General features: G+C 36.1%; 1 long non-coding RNA gene across 1 annotated transcript in view; it reads left to right on the forward strand.

Moving 5' to 3' along the window:
• LOC117284443 overlaps positions 1-7,705 on the forward strand; it is a 14,458-nt gene extending 6,753 nt beyond the window's left edge. The window contains exons 3-4 of the long non-coding RNA XR_004515526.1: positions 3,668-3,806; positions 7,629-7,705. This is a non-coding gene — a long non-coding RNA (uncharacterized LOC117284443). The remainder of the gene's footprint in view (positions 1-3,667; positions 3,807-7,628) is intronic.
• Positions 7,706-18,319: the final 10,614 nt, after the last annotated feature.

Below are 18,319 nucleotides of genomic sequence, written 5' to 3' on the forward strand. Positions count from 1 at the left end.
ACGCGGTGCTGTCAACTTTGAAAAAAGTTATACCAATTTACTGTGTTGAATTGGCATTGTACAGAAATGCACAGCCATATTGGTCTAGAAATGTTAATTTTTTCATTTTTATTTTTATTTTTTTCCATCTGTAGGGGTAATGCTATAAAATTTGAATTTTTGAAAACTTTAACGGTGCTGTCAACTTTGAAAAAAGTTATACCAATTTACTGTGTTGAATTGGCATTGTACAGAAATGCACAGCCATATTGGTCTAGAAATGTTAATTTTTTCATTTTTATTTTTATTTTTTTCCATCTGTACAGGGGTAATGCACTGTATTAAATATGAAAGGTCATATCTAAGGGGATTTGATTATAGAAACTAATAAAGTATTCTCTAAATAATGAAAAAAAAGAATAAGACTACAAGAGCAAGCAGCAATTTAAATATGTTAAGAGACCATTTTCATCTTTAGAAGTGAGGATTATTTCAATCTTTCATCATTGCCTTTTCTCTTTTACTTTCCTTTTTAGTTTTATTTTAGGATTCCCTATTTTTAATGTTCATACAGAGATTTCTTTAACTGAAATACTGAATAGTTTCTCTGGTGTGAAAAGCTATAATAGTACACAGGATGCTAATGAGATAATTAATAATGTGGAATAGGAAGTAAAGGACTAAAGGTGTAGGGAAAGTGGGAAGGGTGGGGGAAAGGTAATAAGGGAGAGGAAAACAATATGAGAAATTGAAAAAATGGAAATAAAGTGTTTGTAAATGGGGAGGGGAAGAGCGGGTGAAGGGAGGGCAGGGACAAGGGGAAAATGAGATTCAAGACCTATTATGTAAAGGAACAGGATCCCAATGATGAATGTAACTGTATTGTATACCTAGATATCACTGTAGTATGATTTTTAAAATTCTTTTGGAAAGACACCTAGCAGAGGGATGGCTGGGTCAAATGGAATCTCTAATCCTAGTTCTTTAAGATAGAGTGGATTAGACTGGTTCTTCATAGAATTATCTCTCTTCCTATTCATACTGCTCATCAAAGTCAGAAGCTAGATTTTGCTTATCAGAATGTTTTCATAACACTCAGGTCACAAACACAGGCTTACAAGGTGTTCCATAAACACTTGTTGAATGAAAGTGAGAGGCAGACAGAAATTGGCCTAGTGAATCATGCAGAGGGTGTTGCTCCACTGAGATTCTGAAGCAAACAAAACTTTTCAATATTCTGTGGTACCCTAAGTGATACTCAGAGGCTGTGGTTCTGGAAGTAATACTCCTAGTTCTGGGCAAATTGAGTTCCAATGAGAAGATGCCAGGCTCCCTGCCAGCGTGAGTGGTTAATTCCTTTAAAGTTCTTCAGGGATTTTAAAATTGGTTTCTTCTTGTGTGGCCCTTTTCTTTTAAAGATGAGCCTGGTAATCTGAGAAGATGGAACCAGAATTTTTCTTAACAGGAATTTTGTGTGTGGGTTCATTTATATGATCAGTTCAATGTGCCATGTGAGTTATTCTCTTATTCCTGGAGCTACATAGCCCATTTCCCAGTTTGCTTTGATATAGGTGGAATAGATGCAACTCCCAAACCTGCTAGCTCTCTGAAACTAGAGTTCTTCTTTTCTAAAATTGAGGAATAAATTCTAGTAACAATGGAGGTTGAGTGGGAAAAATTTACTGAGAGAAAGAGCATCTGTGTAATAGAGACAGAAGGGGGACAAGAAAGTGGGTTGCCCAGGATCTATTTCCCAGGGGCTTTTTGTGGAGCAAAGCTACAAGGTGAGGTGGGTTCAAGGTGGGAAAAAACTAAAGACCTAATGAAAATTAGAAGGTAGGCATGAAGGGGGCAAAACTATGACCAGTATGATTACAAGTTCAGTCACACAGGTAACATTAATTAAATGAGGATCAAATAGGAAAACAATTCTCATACAAGGAATTTCCCATTTAGAATATCAATCATTGCTATCTTTAATACTTCTTTTCTTTTTTGTATTGCTAACTAGTCAGTATGCCTCAACTGTTCTCCATATTGACTCATTGCTGTGTTGGCTCCTTGAGGACTTCCCCATTTAGGACTGGTGCCTTGAGGGTGGCCCTGTCTAACTGCCTTCAAGGTAATCGAATTAATTTACCTATTTACAGTAACTCCACATTTGAATACCTGTCTCAGGGTGCCGAAGCCAAGGATCATCCAGATGTTTTCACCTCCCAGGTCCTCCATTCTAGGTCCCTGCCTCTCTTTGGCTGCAGAAAGCAGATGTTCCTGAGTCACAGGCTCCAGCCTTCTTTCCTTCCTTTTTCACAGCAGTGAATGGTTTGAGCAGGCTGATTGATACCTGGGTTTGCCCACCACACTGAGGTTGCTAATCGAATATGGAGCAAACCAGGAAGTGGTTTTTCTGTAATCAGAAATCAATTTTTCTTTAGTTAGTAGTACAGAAATCATGAAATTCAGTTTCTGTGATGGTTACACATATACACAGCCCCTTTTCATTTTCATTCTTTTTTTTTTTTGTACCGGGGATTGAACTTGGGTCCTTGCGCTTGCAAGGCAGGCCACTGAACAGCTGAGCTAAATCCCCGCCCCCCCTTTTCATTCTTACATAAATAACATTCAGCTATGGAAGCCCCATGCTATGTTTTGAGAGAGTCATTTATGGAAAGTCAAGAGAAGTAAGATCTACAAAAATAAAGCACTGGGTCTTTATCCAGAAGCTTAGAATGATGTCCGTAGGAAGTCTTTACATTGAAATTGTATGCCATTGGATTATCAATAGCAGGTGAACAATAATGCTTTGGATACCCTGTGAGACACAGAGAGCCAATCTGTATTTGTACTTATGTGTGTACCTCTATGTGCTTTTACGGGAGATAGAGTGACCTTCAGAAGTGCAAGGAGCACGTTTTTGTGTGTGTGTGTCTGAGGATGTACTCTTAGTCTCTCTGTGAAGTAAAGCAATTTCTATTGGGTGGCATTAGCTCTCCTTCCCCCAGTACTAAAAATCTTTTAAATGAGTTTTAACCAGATGATAACAAGGTAAAATGAGAAAAAAAAAAAACTATTAAAAATTTCACCTTTAAAAACAAAATCCAGAGGAAATGAATCTAATTATGGGAGCAATTTATGACAAAGAGTAAAGAGACTATTTCATGTATGTGGGAATAAAGATGCTTGTAGTGTTAGGGAAAAAAGAGAAGGCTCTTTCTGTCCATTTGATAAAGTTTATAGGCTGGTAGAAATAGCATTGCATATTGACAACCTTGCTAATGCCTGTTTCACTTAGCTGTCTTGCATAATCACAAATATGAATGGCTACTTTGAATACACTTATTTTTGAGAACATAATTAGACTATATTTGTGGTAATTACTGTATTATTTTGAAGCATCTTTTATGGTATTTCCTTCTTTTATTTTTAAGACATTTTTATGCTTTACCTTGGGAAAATAAATCAGAATATTTGTCTAAATGCTAAGAGCATTTCTTGTTGACAAAAATGACTACGACCCTGCAGTGCTGCAGAGTCTGTAAGATGGTGTGATTGCTTGTGGTGTCAGCCTGGCTGGATTAAGGGATACTCAGAGCTGGTAAAGCATTATGATTCTCAGTGCTTCACTAAGCATTGATCCCATCTTCTTCTGCTGGAGGAGAAACCCATGTGATTTTGCTTTTGATTACAGTGATTGGGCTTCCTGCCTCAGTGTTTCCAGGATGGACTGTTGTGAGTCTCAGAAAGAGTGAGGAAGACCCATCCTTAATGTGCACAGGCACCATACCCAGCAGCTGTGGGCCCAGATGGAACAAAAAGGCAGAAAAAAGGTGAATTTATCCCCCTCCCCCAGAGATGGGACATCTTTCTTCTCCTATCCATGGACATGAGAAGCCTAGGTTCTTCTGTGTTTGGACTTTGGGACTTGCACCAGGGGCCCATGAGTTCTCAGGCATGCTACCAACTTCTCTGGCTCTCTGGCTTGCAGATGACCTATCATGGGGCTTTTCAGCCTCTGTAATCAAGTGAGTCAATGAGCCGGTACTCCCAATACACCCCTTCTTGCCTCTCTCCCTCCTGCTCCTTTTACCTTCCCTCCCCTCTCCCTGCCCTCTTCCTGCCTCTCCTTCTCTCTCCAGTCAGTTTTGATTCTCTGGGGAACTCTGACTGAAACAAACAAATCCTCCCTTGCTCACTTTAAAAGTCTTCCTTTTTCTTTTCTTTTCTTTCTTTTTTGGTATGGATGACACTGTGGGTCCTTTATCATGGGAAGTTCACAGATTCTTTGGAAATATAAACTCCAAATTACTTGAGAAGAAGAAGCAGACTGACTTCTTTCTAAAATCTCTGAGTCTTTTTAGTTCTTACTGCTTGGTGCAGCTTGACTTTCCACAGCTCAGGTGTCCTGGCTGCAGTACAGATGAGGCAAGAATAAAGAATTACAATGAGAACTCAAAGGTTCCCTCTTCTCAGTGTGGGAGACAGAAAATAAAGACATCAAAGAAAAGACTGAAGTAATGGCACTCTAAATGTTTAGGAAGATTTTGTTTCGGGATCTTTTTTCAGAAAACAATTGCTTTTTAACCACGTCACCTTATGTGTTTGATTTTTCTGGCTCCTGGGTTTATAGCTTCATTTAAATGGACTTTCTAGGCATGAATTTTGGACACTCCCAGTTTTCTCCAAGTACCTGCCTCATTGATTTTGGTCATTCCATCTTGATTTATTCTTTCCACCTGGCTCCTGCCCCTAGCATCACTTGTCACCTATCTTGGCTCATGCTTAAGTGTATTTTGTGGTATGATGTAATGAATGGAAAGACCAGGAGATTTTGAGCTTTAAAGACCCAGAAACCAATTACTGTTTGTATGACCTGGGATAACCTCTATTGGTTTCATTTTTATTAGCTATGAAAAGAATATACTGATACTTTTTGTTAGGTAGAAGTGAAATGCTCTTCTCACACTGGCTAGAACTAGTACTTGCTCTGTGTCTGTCACCTTCCTTCTTTCCTCCTGACTTCGACTCAGAGACATCCCTGCTTCCTCCTGCAATGGAAAACCCCACAGCCTTTCAGGTACAGGATGTACCCATTCTTGGCTGGTTACACGCAGACCCTTTCCCTGATAAATGTGATAAGAATGGGCAACATTATGACAAAGATGATCAATGATACAATCTCCTATCCGTATTCTTCAACTTGCCATCTCTTTCCATACTTGTTTCAATACCTATATACCACTACCAGCCAATTACTTCTTAAAAGTCAGCTGTTACCTATCTATCTCATTGACTTTTATAATTCCTAGAAGGAGTCTATATAAGGAAAGGAAAGAATCAACACATACATAATAATGAGGTTGCATTATTAAAATTATGCAAACTTACATAATTTTAAGTTTAATATCACCAACATTGCTTTATAATGGACAGTATTTCTTTCCCAATTTGCAGAATCTCTATTAATGATGTTTTTCTATGTCTTCTACCAAGCCAGGAAATCAGTTTTTCAGTTTCTTCAATTATTTTAGTATTCTTTTAGTATTCTTTTCTGAAACTGATGGTTTTTCTCATGTGGGATCATATTCACCAATTTTACAACACATTGTACTTTACATTGTGATTTTGTCATGAACAGAAAATTTTGACTTTTTCTTCTACAGTCACTCAGTAATTATCAAAGAATAGCCATGACCAATGCCTACCAATAGCATGAGTTTTACTTTGCTTTTTATCATGTACTATATCTTCTGTGGCTTTGAGCTTTGAAGTCCCTATTGACTCTGAAGCACAGAATCTCAGGGTGTAGGAAGAAAGCCTAACATTCTCCAATATTAGACATGACATCCTTACTCTGCGGTTACTTTTCCTACCTTGAATAATGTACATTACAATATAAACATAAATTCTCAAAGCAGCTTTTTCCACATTTAGACATCTCTGAATGTTAGAAAGGTATCTTTCCTATGAACTCCTTGATCTTCATTTTGCATATTGGAGTCATATGGAAAAATTTTCTTATCCACTAATAAGCCACTTATAATTTTCTTTAAAAATTTTTAAAAATTGTATTTGTACATGTTTGCAGGTCATGTACTTTACGACAATCTTGGAGAATGGTTACATGTACATATTATGAAATGTTTCTGTTTTCTTTGTTAATTCCCTTCCCTTTCCTTCACCCTCACCTCGCTCTTCCTCCAGTTCATTTTTCATTCCTGTTGATGTCATTTGTATTAGTTCGTGTTATAGTCTACAATGTTGACGTTAATTGGGGTTATTAGGTTCCTATACATGGCATCTCTTTATACCTCTTCTTCCCCTTCTCTTCCTCACTCTTCACTTTTGTTCCCTTTATATTTTTTTTGTTTGCATTTTTTATCACTCAAGAGATACCATACAGTATTTAAATTTTCATGTCTGGCTTATTTCAATCATCATTATATTTTCCAAGTGCATTTATTTTCCTGCAAATGTCTCAAATTTATCTTTCTTCATAGTCCAGTAGTATTCTATGACATATAGATATTACATTTTATTTATCCAATCATCTATTGGGTGGGTATATGTGCTGCTTTCAGGATTTAGCTGTTACAAATTGTACCGCCATAAACAATGGTATGCACGTATCAGTGTAGTATGATGACTTAAGCTCTTTGGAGAAGATACACAGTAGAGTGATAGCTGGATCATATGGAATTTCTAATTTCAGTTCTTGGAGAAATCTTCATACTAATTTCCCTAATGGCTGTACTAGTTTGCCTTCTCACCAACAATACAGTCTTGCCAGTGTTTGTGATTTAAACTACTTACAATGTTCAATGGCATCTATCTTTTCTCCCTGTATACACGTGGGTGATTACCCCTTTGATTATGTCCAAAGCAGGCTGTAAGCAGTTCAGGCTGTATGTAAAGATTTAACCCCATAATTGGCTTTAAAAAAAAAAAGAGTAGCAAAAATTTATTGAGAGAAAGATAGCTTCTAAGAGAAATAGGAGGGAGACTGGAAAGTGGAAAGTGCCCTTATGCAATTGGTTTGTTTTAAGAAGTGAGTCTCACCAAAGCATATGAGGTAATATACAGATGAGGTCAGAGTAACTCTTACCCAGATTCTGTTTCCAGCCTAACACAAGAATGCTTTGTCTCTCTCTTTTTTTTTACAGTCTTGCCTGTGTCAGAAACCCATCCCTAGAAACCACATGTAACCTCCTTGTACTACTTAGCAGTGATTGTGTCACCAATAAACATGGATGGCACTGGTTGTTCAGTGTTTTTGCTTGCTGAGCACTGACCATCCCAGTTCCCTATGTGTTTCTTTTTAATTTTGTGTCTCAGTCTTCTTGCCATGCATCATAGCACCAAGCAGATCAGGATCCTCTGCAGGGGGTTCACAATATGCACACTCTTTTATTATCCAACCTTTTATTTATTAATTGTTCTATTTACTCTATCAGTAAAGCTACATTATTATTTCTACATTAGAAATAAGAACAAAAATTAAAAACTCCTATTTTAAGAAATTCTATATAATGGAATATTTATATGAAGTGCTATTTTCCCACATACATCTATGTTGTTTTTGGAAACAGCTAACTATATATATGGGCAAGGGATGAGTAGAATGATCTTTCCTAATGTCCTTTATCTTGTAGAGCTCATGAAGTCTGTCCTAGCTGACTGGAGATAGCCTTCTGCCTGAGGGTGGAGGAGAATTTATTTTGAAGAATGACGAGGAGAAAAAGAGAAAGATATATTACTTCTAAAATAAAAAAGAAGATTAGAGCAAAATAAAAACATTTTAAATCAGACTATGATTGTGAGAGATGATTTTACAAATCCTTTTATTTTTCCAACATAGCAGCGAAGTTATCCTTCCATCCACAGCAGCAAAGCCTTGTGGCCAATAGATATAGAATGTAGGAGGGAAAAGTAAAACCTCTTTCCTAGTTTTATGACGGGAAAAGTTGATGATGGAAAGGGAGCAAAGAGAAAGAGGAGGAAGAAGACATTGATCAGATGTGTGCCTTTACAGAAGAGGATAGATCCAGGATCCCGCTGTGAAGCAAATAAATGGAAGAGGCTGCAGCCTTTCACTCCTTTCTGAGGATCGGCAGAGAAAGCTTTCCAAAGTTTCCTGTAGCAAACACCCTTCATTATCTTCATGAGGCTGTGTCACTAGGTTTCAGAGGCCTGAGTATCAGCTTTCCTAACTAACCCTCATTTTCCAAGTGTGTTGTGGGTCCTGAGGCATCAAGTGGTCTTAATAGAAAAGACTAGCAGGAAACCTCAGAGCTTTGGATCCAGTGAGTGTCAAACTGGAGGCCAGATTGACCAGACTATCATGCCTCCCACTCCCAGTTGCCTTCTTTCAGAATAGAAAAAGAATAGAAAGAGGCTGAACTATTCCCTACCAGAGACTGAATATTGCCCAAGGGACTGTTGGATTATCATACCATCCAAGACTTAAACTGAGTTACACACTTATATACATAATTTTTCTTTTTAACCAGAAGATAGGGGCTCATGAAGATATGTCTATAAACAAAAGATAAATAAATAATGTATTCTCTTTACATCTGAGTTGTGTGACTTAAATGTTTTGACCTCCATTATGTCTGGGCTATCCCCCAAAGACCTCTATTCTCATTTGAAAGAGGAAGAGAAACTGCCATGTGATTTGTCATCTGAATTTAGTGATGCATGAAGTTAATCTCAACTTTCTATTCATGTAGGAGTTTATTTGCACATGGTGTGCTACATTAATTTTTTAGCACAGTTTTTATGTAGTTTTATTAAAGTATACTTTCTTTAGACATTTTAAAAGCCCTGTTGGTATTGCAGAAACCAATGCATGCATTCATTGGTTTGATTCATGTCTGCTTCTCGGCTTACTGTGTGCTTTTGTCTTCAGGCAGAAAGTCCTGTTTATCCTTTGTGGTTCATTCAATATTAATACAGGGTTTAACATACTCACAAGGTGTATTATTCTTTATGCTTTTATGCCACAGGGCTGAAGAAGCTGATAAATTCATTAATTTTAGAGAAAATAATTTTTAGTATTTTACTTCTGAGAGCAGAGTTTGTTTTCTTTTATGATATTGAATTCTGATGCTCATTTTTTTAAGAAGACTCAAATTTGTTGAGATTACAATATTTCTGAAATTTTATCTTACTATCAGACCACTTTAGACTATATTATTTAGGGCTCACTGTCTCTGTTTCTTTGTCTCTCTCACTTTCTCTTTCTAAAGCAAATGGATTATGCTATGTTTAAAAAATTTCTAAATTTTTTTCAGCTAAGAAAAATATGAAACATTTATTGGACCTCTAACTGGGTAAACAATTTGGAATTAAGGGAGGTCTGAGGAGAAACTTTTTCGGAAAGGCAGTTGTTAGCGTTTCTTAAAGTATCATGACACTTAGTTTGCTTCCTTTAAGGGAAGAGCAGTAAGGAAGAAATAGATTCACAGAGAACAGAAGTACCAGTAATTCTGTAGGCTCACAATTTTGGGGGATCATGTGCTCTTTGGTAAATTATGTCACCTCTCGGAGCCTGAGTTGTATTCATCTGTAAATTGAGGTTAGCAATGAAATATGACCTACCTATCTCATAGCATTTTGTGATGATAAGTGAAGTTACGTATGAAAATGGCTTTTGTATATTATTACCAGGGTGAGTTGTTCGTTGTCACAACATTTTATTTTCCTTTGCACAGCTGGACTGGAGAGGAGGAATAATGTTGGTAAGGTCCTGGTCTAGGGAGAATGGAACTTCCTGTTTTTAGATTCCAACCCTCCCAGCCAAATATCTAACAATACTTTCCTTAACTGCCCTCTCACTACATGCTGTCTAGGACACCACTCTACTACTTTCTCTTTGACTTCCACTTGCCCTGGTGTGCCCTGGCATTTAGTTCACATGGAATGGACTACAGGGGGCCTGAGAAAGCTCTGAGGGCCATGGAAGATGTTCTTGCTGCTATTGGTCTTCTGAAGATGCACTGGCCGACATAAGAGGGAAATCCCAGCCAAAGGTCATCACATTCACCCACACTTGAGTAGAGGTTTCAAGTACAGATCAAATTTTTGGCACAACTTCTGGTTAATTGTGCCTTTCTGAGTAAGCCTGTACTTGAATAATTCCTCTGTCCCTCACCTGTCAATATATTTGTTTGCATTAACTGTCTACCGATTATAGTACTTCCCCCAGAATTCCAGCCTGAGAGAACATTGCAAAGATTCGAAGGTAAGTCTCTCTTTTTATTTTTCCAACATTTGGTTGAAGTCTCAGTTCTTTCCAGTTTCCTTTTGAAAGTCAAAGCCAAGTAAATCATTTATACTTCTCTCCTGAGGCAATCTCACAGAAATAGTCTAGCTCTGTGAAAGAGGATGAGATTTGGGGGCTTTGAAGGTCAAATGGAGGAATATATTTGGGAAATGTAGTAATATTAAAATGATGATCCTTAAGTGCTTCTATTTAGAATTATTTGGTGTGGCAGAATCTTGAGGCTTGATAGTGAATTTGCATTAGCCTGTTCTCTTCTATGTAAGAGAGTTTTATTATGTGTACTAGAGGTAGAATGCAGTTCGTTTCATCAATTTTTAAGATCTTGATTTAAACTGAATATGATATTTATCTTTGGTTGAAGTAGTCTAGAAAATTGTGTTTTTCATTTGTGTAATAGGGCATGTATCCAGGGTATTTATTCTAGGTAGCTGGTCCAGGTATGGGCAGTGAAACTTCTTATTTACCAATTTCCATGGAACTGCTGATCTTGTGGGCTCATCCCGGACTATGATCTTGATAAAGTTCTAGCCTGAAAATAGTTTGGTTTTAAAACATCTTAATAAAAACAAACTCAAATCTTCTACAATTTTATATTGTTATTTTATTTGCAAAACTAGTTGAACATCTTGAGTTTAATTTCAGCCTCTGCTCCCACATGTTTTATCAGTTTTCTCTTCATTATCCATTTCACACCCAGAATGGTGTGTGGCTGAGAATAAAAGACAGAAAGAAATAGATAATTAAAGTAAATTGCTCCACTATACTTAGAAATTAGGGCACAAAATGTGTGAATAAAAATAGGATGCTAAATATTTAACGCTTGAAACGGCCTTCTGCAGTTCAGATTCTTATCCACGTTAGTACAGATAAGAAATGCATAGTGATGGTATATATTTATGGACCACAGGGTGACATTTCGATGTATATATAAAATGTAATATAATCAGATCAAGGTAATTGGCTTATTTTTTTTCTTTTATTGAGTTTATTGGTACATTTTAGGTATACAATACCAATACATTCATTATTGGGATCTTGTACCTTTACATGACAGGTCTTGGTTCTCATGTTTTCCCCTTGTCCCTGCCCTCCCTTCACCATGTCCTCCCCTCCCCATTTACAAACACTTTATTTTCATTTTTTCATTTTGTCATGTTTTTTCTTTTCCTTTATTTACCACTTTAGATGTATATTTTTGTGAGTTGGAAACATTTAAAATTCTACTAGCTCTTTTGATTCTTCAATTTATTTTTTCTAGCCCAACTTAATTATGATTATTAGATTCTTCCTGTTTTTTCCATTATAAATGGTGCACTGATAAAAATTTTTCAATATATACTACTTTTGACTTAAGGATAATATTTTTTCACTTAATTTCTTGAAAAATGAGTCTGTGACTCCAAAGGATATGACTGTATATATTTTTAATATTTCTTTCTAAAACAGCTTTGACAATATATCACAGGTAATATCTGATTATATTGATTTCAGCAAAATTTTGACAAATTTGCCTGTCATTAAATTTGTGCTAAATTTGGAATTCAATCAATAAAATGTTGGTTTCAATCCACAAAATTAAAAAAAAAAGAAATGCAGATTATTTTATTTTGTGGCTCTAAAAATGACTTCTAATATATTTAGTGTACATTTTCTTTTCTGTAAAATAAGCATAAATATAAATTGATTTGTGTAGACTTGAGGACCCATGTTTTTTTAAACTGAGCATCTTTTCACAGCATCAATCAATAGGCTTTTGATATGGAATTTAAAGGGACAGAAAGAAGGCAGGCTTGCTGCTGCTGCTTGCTGCTTTCTGCTTTCTGCACCATGAACTATTTCTTTTCTGTGATGCACCCACTGCTCTGCCACCCTACCTTGGAGCCACCTGACTATGGACTGAAATCTTGACAAATTGTGAACTGAAATAAACCTTTCCTCTTTCAACTTGTGTATGTTGGGTAATTTGTTCCAGCAAAAAAATGTAACTAAGATAACGGTATACGATATGAAGTGATGAGATGAAAATAAAAAGTTAACTTGTGACTAGGTGTATTCTAAGCAATTTCTTCAGAAATATTTTCTCATTCATGCTTCTAAATATTTAACTGATTCTTTGGACTTTTAATTGCTATTATTTTAGTCTTATTTTTAAGTCCTCTAATAAGTTATTTTTCAGAATAGATCTTTCTTTAAACTTTTCTTATTTCTGTAAATATATTAAATGTGCTTATTTTTATATCCAAAGTACAACATGGCTACTAACTACAGTCTTTGCAGGTATGATTCTTTTGTTCACTATTCCTCCATACTCTTGTTCACAGTGGCTTGGTGAGTGTGTGTGTGTGTGTGTGTGTGTGTGTGTATGTGTGTGCGTGCATGTGTGTGTATATTTCCGTGTGATTGCTGAATGTTGATTGTGAATCTGTACTCCTTTGAATTTCATAATGTGTGGGTTCTTTCTAACTTGCAATTGAAAATAAATTCCTCCTCAAAAGAAAAAGTTTTTTGTTTATTAATAGTGTGAAAGGGTACAACAATTTACTATCACTCCTCCATAATTTTTAGGTTCAACTTGTTGGGCTACACATGGAAAGTGATTGCAGTATGATAGTTACAGATTTTCAGAGGAGAATTATTTATCACTTTTCTTTTTCTTCCTTTACCATGAGACCTACAATCAATAGTCAACATAGATATCTGTGGGGTGGGTTATTTCTGGTTCACTCACTGACTTGTCAACCTTTGGCAACCTTAATTTTATGTGAGGTCTCGCATCTGCCCTCCTGTCTGTCATGCTCATGTTGCTATTAAAACAGATGCTCCAGGCAAGCAAGTATTATCAGATGTTCCTAGGATCAATGCTGTCTTTAGGGCTATGTTATTACTATGGAGTTAATTTCTCATTTCTCTACTCAAAAATTTTTTTTCAACTGTGCTTTAAGGATTTCAAAAATACACATTGTTTAGCATTTTTTGGTGTTTTGTATAATTGTTACAATGTATGTCTAGCATATGTTTCCAGAAATGGAATTTCCATAAGTATGGCTAAGTAAAGCTTGAATGAAGACTCATGAAGCCTCAGAAGATGCATCTTAGTTAATACTACTTTGAATTGCTAAGTGTCACAGCAATGACACCAGAAGCACATGTCTTACATCCTCTTTTGTCTTCTTTATTCAGAATTTCCTCATTTGATATGTATAGAGTTTTTCATTGTCTACTAGATAAGATGCAAATACATTTCTTCAATTTCCAGATGAATAATTATGTATATGAGTACATGTGTGTGAATGTGGTTGTATTAATATTGCTTAGCACAAAGAACAAATTACATATAGAACCTTTGTGTGCATGTGTTCTTAATTGTTTGAAATTCTTTACTGTTTTTAGTACTGGGGCTCAAACTTGGGACCTTGCACTTGTGAGGGAGGGGGTGGAAACATTGAGCTAAATCCCCAGCCCTGAAATTCTTTACTATTTTTGGAATGTACTTATTTTTAATCATGATGCATTACTAAATTTTACCCCAAAGGGGCATTTGCCCAATTCCAAATGTTTGAGATTGGCCTTCTACTTGAGAGATGCTTTCTGTATTAAAATTCACATGATTCACTCTCACCTGTATATTTCTTGCATGTCAACATTCTACTGAGACTTTCCATGGTTAATGTTTTTAAAATTGTAATTATTTCCTCAACCCTTCCCCAGCCTTAATTTTCTCTTTAGCATATATCATCATCATCTATCATACTAGATAATTTATCTTCTGACTTCCCCACTGGAATGTAAACTCAATGAGGTCTAAGATTAGCATGAAATAGTGCTAAACAAAAAAAATACATTCTCAGTAGACATTTGTTGAGTGAACTAAGTGAATGGATGTGGCCATATTTTTTTCCCTGAAGACATGGAGCCCAGAAATTTAAGAATACATTGTGATGCCTTGATCAGAAATAGGCTTCCTTTATTTTAAAGCTGTGTATTAGTAACCTTAAATGTATTTCTACAAGCATGTGTTAGTTTGAACCTTTTATAATTACATTTCCATTTTATTTTGATGTTCAATATGCTTTTTAATTAAAACTTTCTCCTGTCCATATTGCATGTACATTCCTGTTTGTGTTTCCAGACAGTGTCAAGCTATTTGGAGATTTAGTGGTCTGTTTTGTTAGTCTCAAGGGAATGAAAAGTGATATGAAATTAAAAGAGAGACTATTAAAAGAAGAGGAAGAGGGAGGAGAGGAAGGAAGGGAGTATAACAGTATAATAGAGATGGATATGTTATAAACATATGTGAAAATGACACAATAAAATCAATATTGTACATAATTAATATTCACTAATAATATGCATGCATTGGATAAAAGGACTGTGGAATTGAATGATGCAAGTGTAGCTTCCTTGAAGTGATGAAGATTTGTTAGTGGGGTTATTTCATATAGTGAGTCAATAAACTGTCTCACTGTGACATTGCTTGCCTGGTGTCATCTCAAAGAAGAAGCTGGAATAATAGGACATCATAGAGGCCAGTAAAATATTGGCAGCAGAGATCAAGTGCATCTTCATTTGTTATTCAGAGCTTGAGGCATGAACACTCTGTCACTGAGATCTTTGAAATGGAAACCAGTCAAATACAGGGACAGATCAGAGCATCAAATACTTGCAATCCAGGGGAAAGAGCATTGACTTCAGCCTGTCACAGATATGCACAAATGTTGCCTTCGGCATTTTTACTAACTGTACCACTTTAGACCATTTTCAAGGAACCCAGTAGTGCTCTGGATTCTCTTCAGACTCCTACTCCCCAAATGGCCCCTGATCTTTTCTGTCCTGCGATACTGATCCTGTAGACTGCTCCCTGAGGCCCCATTGCAAGTGGGATTCCAGTCAGGTTTGTCACCTGTAGAAGATCAAGGAGTGACTGGAAGGGGTGACTGTGCCCTTCTTTAGGACTCCTGTTTGTTCACCAGCTTCTTTCTAGGAGCAGATTCTGAGGATCACAGAGCTCTTCCACTCTTCCCGTTTTCACTGGGCTACAAAACACTATTTCCTTTTCTTGTCCCTTTAGCCTGAGGAGTGTAAGAGCTTCACACAGTTGCTAGGCCCTGGAACTCATATCTCTGTAAAATATCTCTTTCATTAATGTTTAAAAAATATCTCAGTGGATTCTATTTCCTTCCAGGACACTTCCACAGTGATTCAAGTAGGCTTAATGAATGAATAATGCATTGCTCTTATAATTTGGATCCAAGACAATGCATCCAAACAGGTTTGTTAGGCCAAATTTCAATGATATTAGTGGGGGATTTGTCTTTCTCAGTTTGATCGTCTTTACTTGACTTTATTCTGCATCAGTGGTTTGTAGCACACAATAGGCAAGATGATCACCAGCAGCTTTAGACACTAATTGTCTTAGTGACTCAGAAGGGGAGCTTTCCTCCCAAAGCCCATATTGAAACCCACAAAGAGACGACTTTTTCTCCAAATTTGCATATTTCCACTCTGATGACTATGGCAAGCCCAGAATCTGTAATGGAAAAAGCAAGTGCCCATTATTAGGAAATAGTAGGAGCAAGTGATAGTTTTCAGCTTCAAAATATTGAAGTAGGGAGGAGGGTGAGGGAAAGGAAAAAAGGGAAGGAAAAAATATGAAGAGACAGAAAAAATGGAAACAAAGTTTTTATAAATATGGATGGGTGGAGGGGTGGAAGGGAAAGAAAGGGATAGGGGAAAAATGAGAACCTGGATACAAAGAAGCTAGGTACAAATTCCCAAGATGAATGTGATCATAATGTATACCCAAAATGTATCAGTAAAATAATGGAATAAAAAAACTACAAATATTGAACATACAATTGCCTGTTGTTTTATGATTGAAAAATGCTTTTACATATATTGTGATTTAAAATATAACCAATTTTGTAAGCCAGGCACAGTTATTATCACCACCTTACAAAAGAAGAATTTCAGATTTAGAAAAATTAAATGTCCAATATTGCATAGCTGGTAACTGCCAAACTCAGAACATAAGATGAGTTCATTTGATTTAGAATCTGGTGTTTTTTGTAGGATTCTATGCAATTATGGGCTTTCTAAATAAGGTACTAAATTTTCTGGAAACCAAGGGTTCTGATGGAATATTTTATAACTGAACAGTAGGTTGTCAAAAACTCAGATAAGGTTTTTATGTCAAGAAATGTTTTATGAAGTGTGAGAAGCCATGATACAAAGAATTTTGATTTTGACACAATGACTAAGTAAATGGCCATATCAGCAAGTAGGAAGGTAAAGAATATAAAATTCATTGTTAAATTTTGTTGGTCTGTGCTGCAGACAACAAAATGAAGATCAATCCTGTTACTATTGAGTATCTTATAAATGCCTCTCTTTACCACTAGTATTATTTTTGACTCTGTGAGTGTCATGCTATTAATTAGGTTTAAAAATAAGTCATAAAATAAGTTTTTAATGATTTGTCAAAGATGTGATTGTGTTAGTTAGAAAAAGTGACAAGATATGTATTCTTCAAGCTAGGGCCACTCACAATTCATGGATCAGGGTGTCACTGGACCCTAATTTGTGAGTCACTTTTAAGGGTCCTTTTAGTCAATGGTTGGAATTAGCCATAGACATTTTTTTTTTTGACCAGGGATCAAACTCAGGTCCTTGAGCTTGTGAGGCAGGCACCGGAACCACTGAGCTAAATCCCTGGCCCCAGCAATACACTTTTTATGTGGTGTTGATGTACTTTTTTGGGAGTAGGGGGCAACTAATGCCATTGGTAAAGCATATTTATATAAGAAGTTATAGTGATCTAGTGAGTAAACAGAGAATCCAGATGTATTTTTTTACATCAAACAATACCTTAGTGCACATTCTGACAATGAGAACATTAGAGGAAAATGCTTTGTTCTTTCAGTTACTGTTCACTGTGTGATATACATCCCTCATTTCAAGACTTTGTACTTTATTTAATTTTGATATGCCTTGGGGTGACTAGGACACTATCAAGTACTCATCCTTTGCTCTGGGATTTCTTTTTCTTTTTTTTCTTTTTTCTTTCTTTTTTTTTTTTTTTGCTTTGGGATTTCTTAAATTGCCTGCCTGTAAATCTCAATGTGCAATTGCTTTTGGTTACCATGGTAACCCCTTGGTGTCGATACATGTTTTGAGTATATCCAGGTCATTTGGAAACAAAAATATGTGCCTAAATATACAATAATAAATAAAACAAATGCGAAGTGGATGTTTAGGCATTGTTATTTATTTATTGTTAGGTTTATGGGCCATACAAGAAACATATCGATTAACAGTAGCCCTTAAAATGTCTGCTGATGTCTGAGCTCAGGTTTATAAGCTTAGAAGAAGGTGGAGTTTTGATCTTTAAATTGACTAATGCCTAGGTGAGCTGGCTGATTTTGAGATAAGAGCAGTTTCAGTTGTCTATGACAAATTGAAATTTTGGACTTTTTGTGATGACCCATGTTCAAGAAACCAAAAGCAGGGTGTTACTCACAGGCTCAGCTGAGGATTTGGGGATCACAGAAGGCAAAGTCTGTGTCTGTCCCTGGAACTTGATAACTAGGCCCTCCACAGTGATGCCTTACAAGGGCGCTTGGGTTTGAGTGAGTAGGAGGTGTGTGGATCTAGAGCCATGGGAAGAAAGGCACATTTAGAATACACCTATGCAGAGCTAGGGCTTTTTAAAATCCCTCCAGAATGCTGTAAAAGTCAGGAATAACTTACATATGGTCAAATGCACATATTGTAAATGTAGTTCAATATTTTTTCATAAGTGCATCTACTTATGAATATATCATCTCAAATAAGATACAGAATATTTCCATCCTTTCATAAAATTCACTTGTGCGTTTCTAGTCAATGTGAACCTCCTCTCAGAGGTGGTCAGTATTCTTTTTTTTTTTTATTTTTTTTATTTATTTTATTTTATTTTATTTTATTTTATTTTATTTTTTATTGAGTTTATTGGTACATTTAGGGATACAGTACAGTTACATTCATTGTTGGGATCATGTACCTTTACATGGCAAGTCT

Source organism: Fukomys damarensis, unplaced genomic scaffold (genome assembly GCF_012274545.1).
Source record: "Fukomys damarensis isolate Sample0158 unplaced genomic scaffold, DMR_v1.0_HiC HiC_scaffold_5, whole genome shotgun sequence".
NCBI lineage: Eukaryota > Metazoa > Chordata > Mammalia > Rodentia > Bathyergidae > Fukomys > Fukomys damarensis.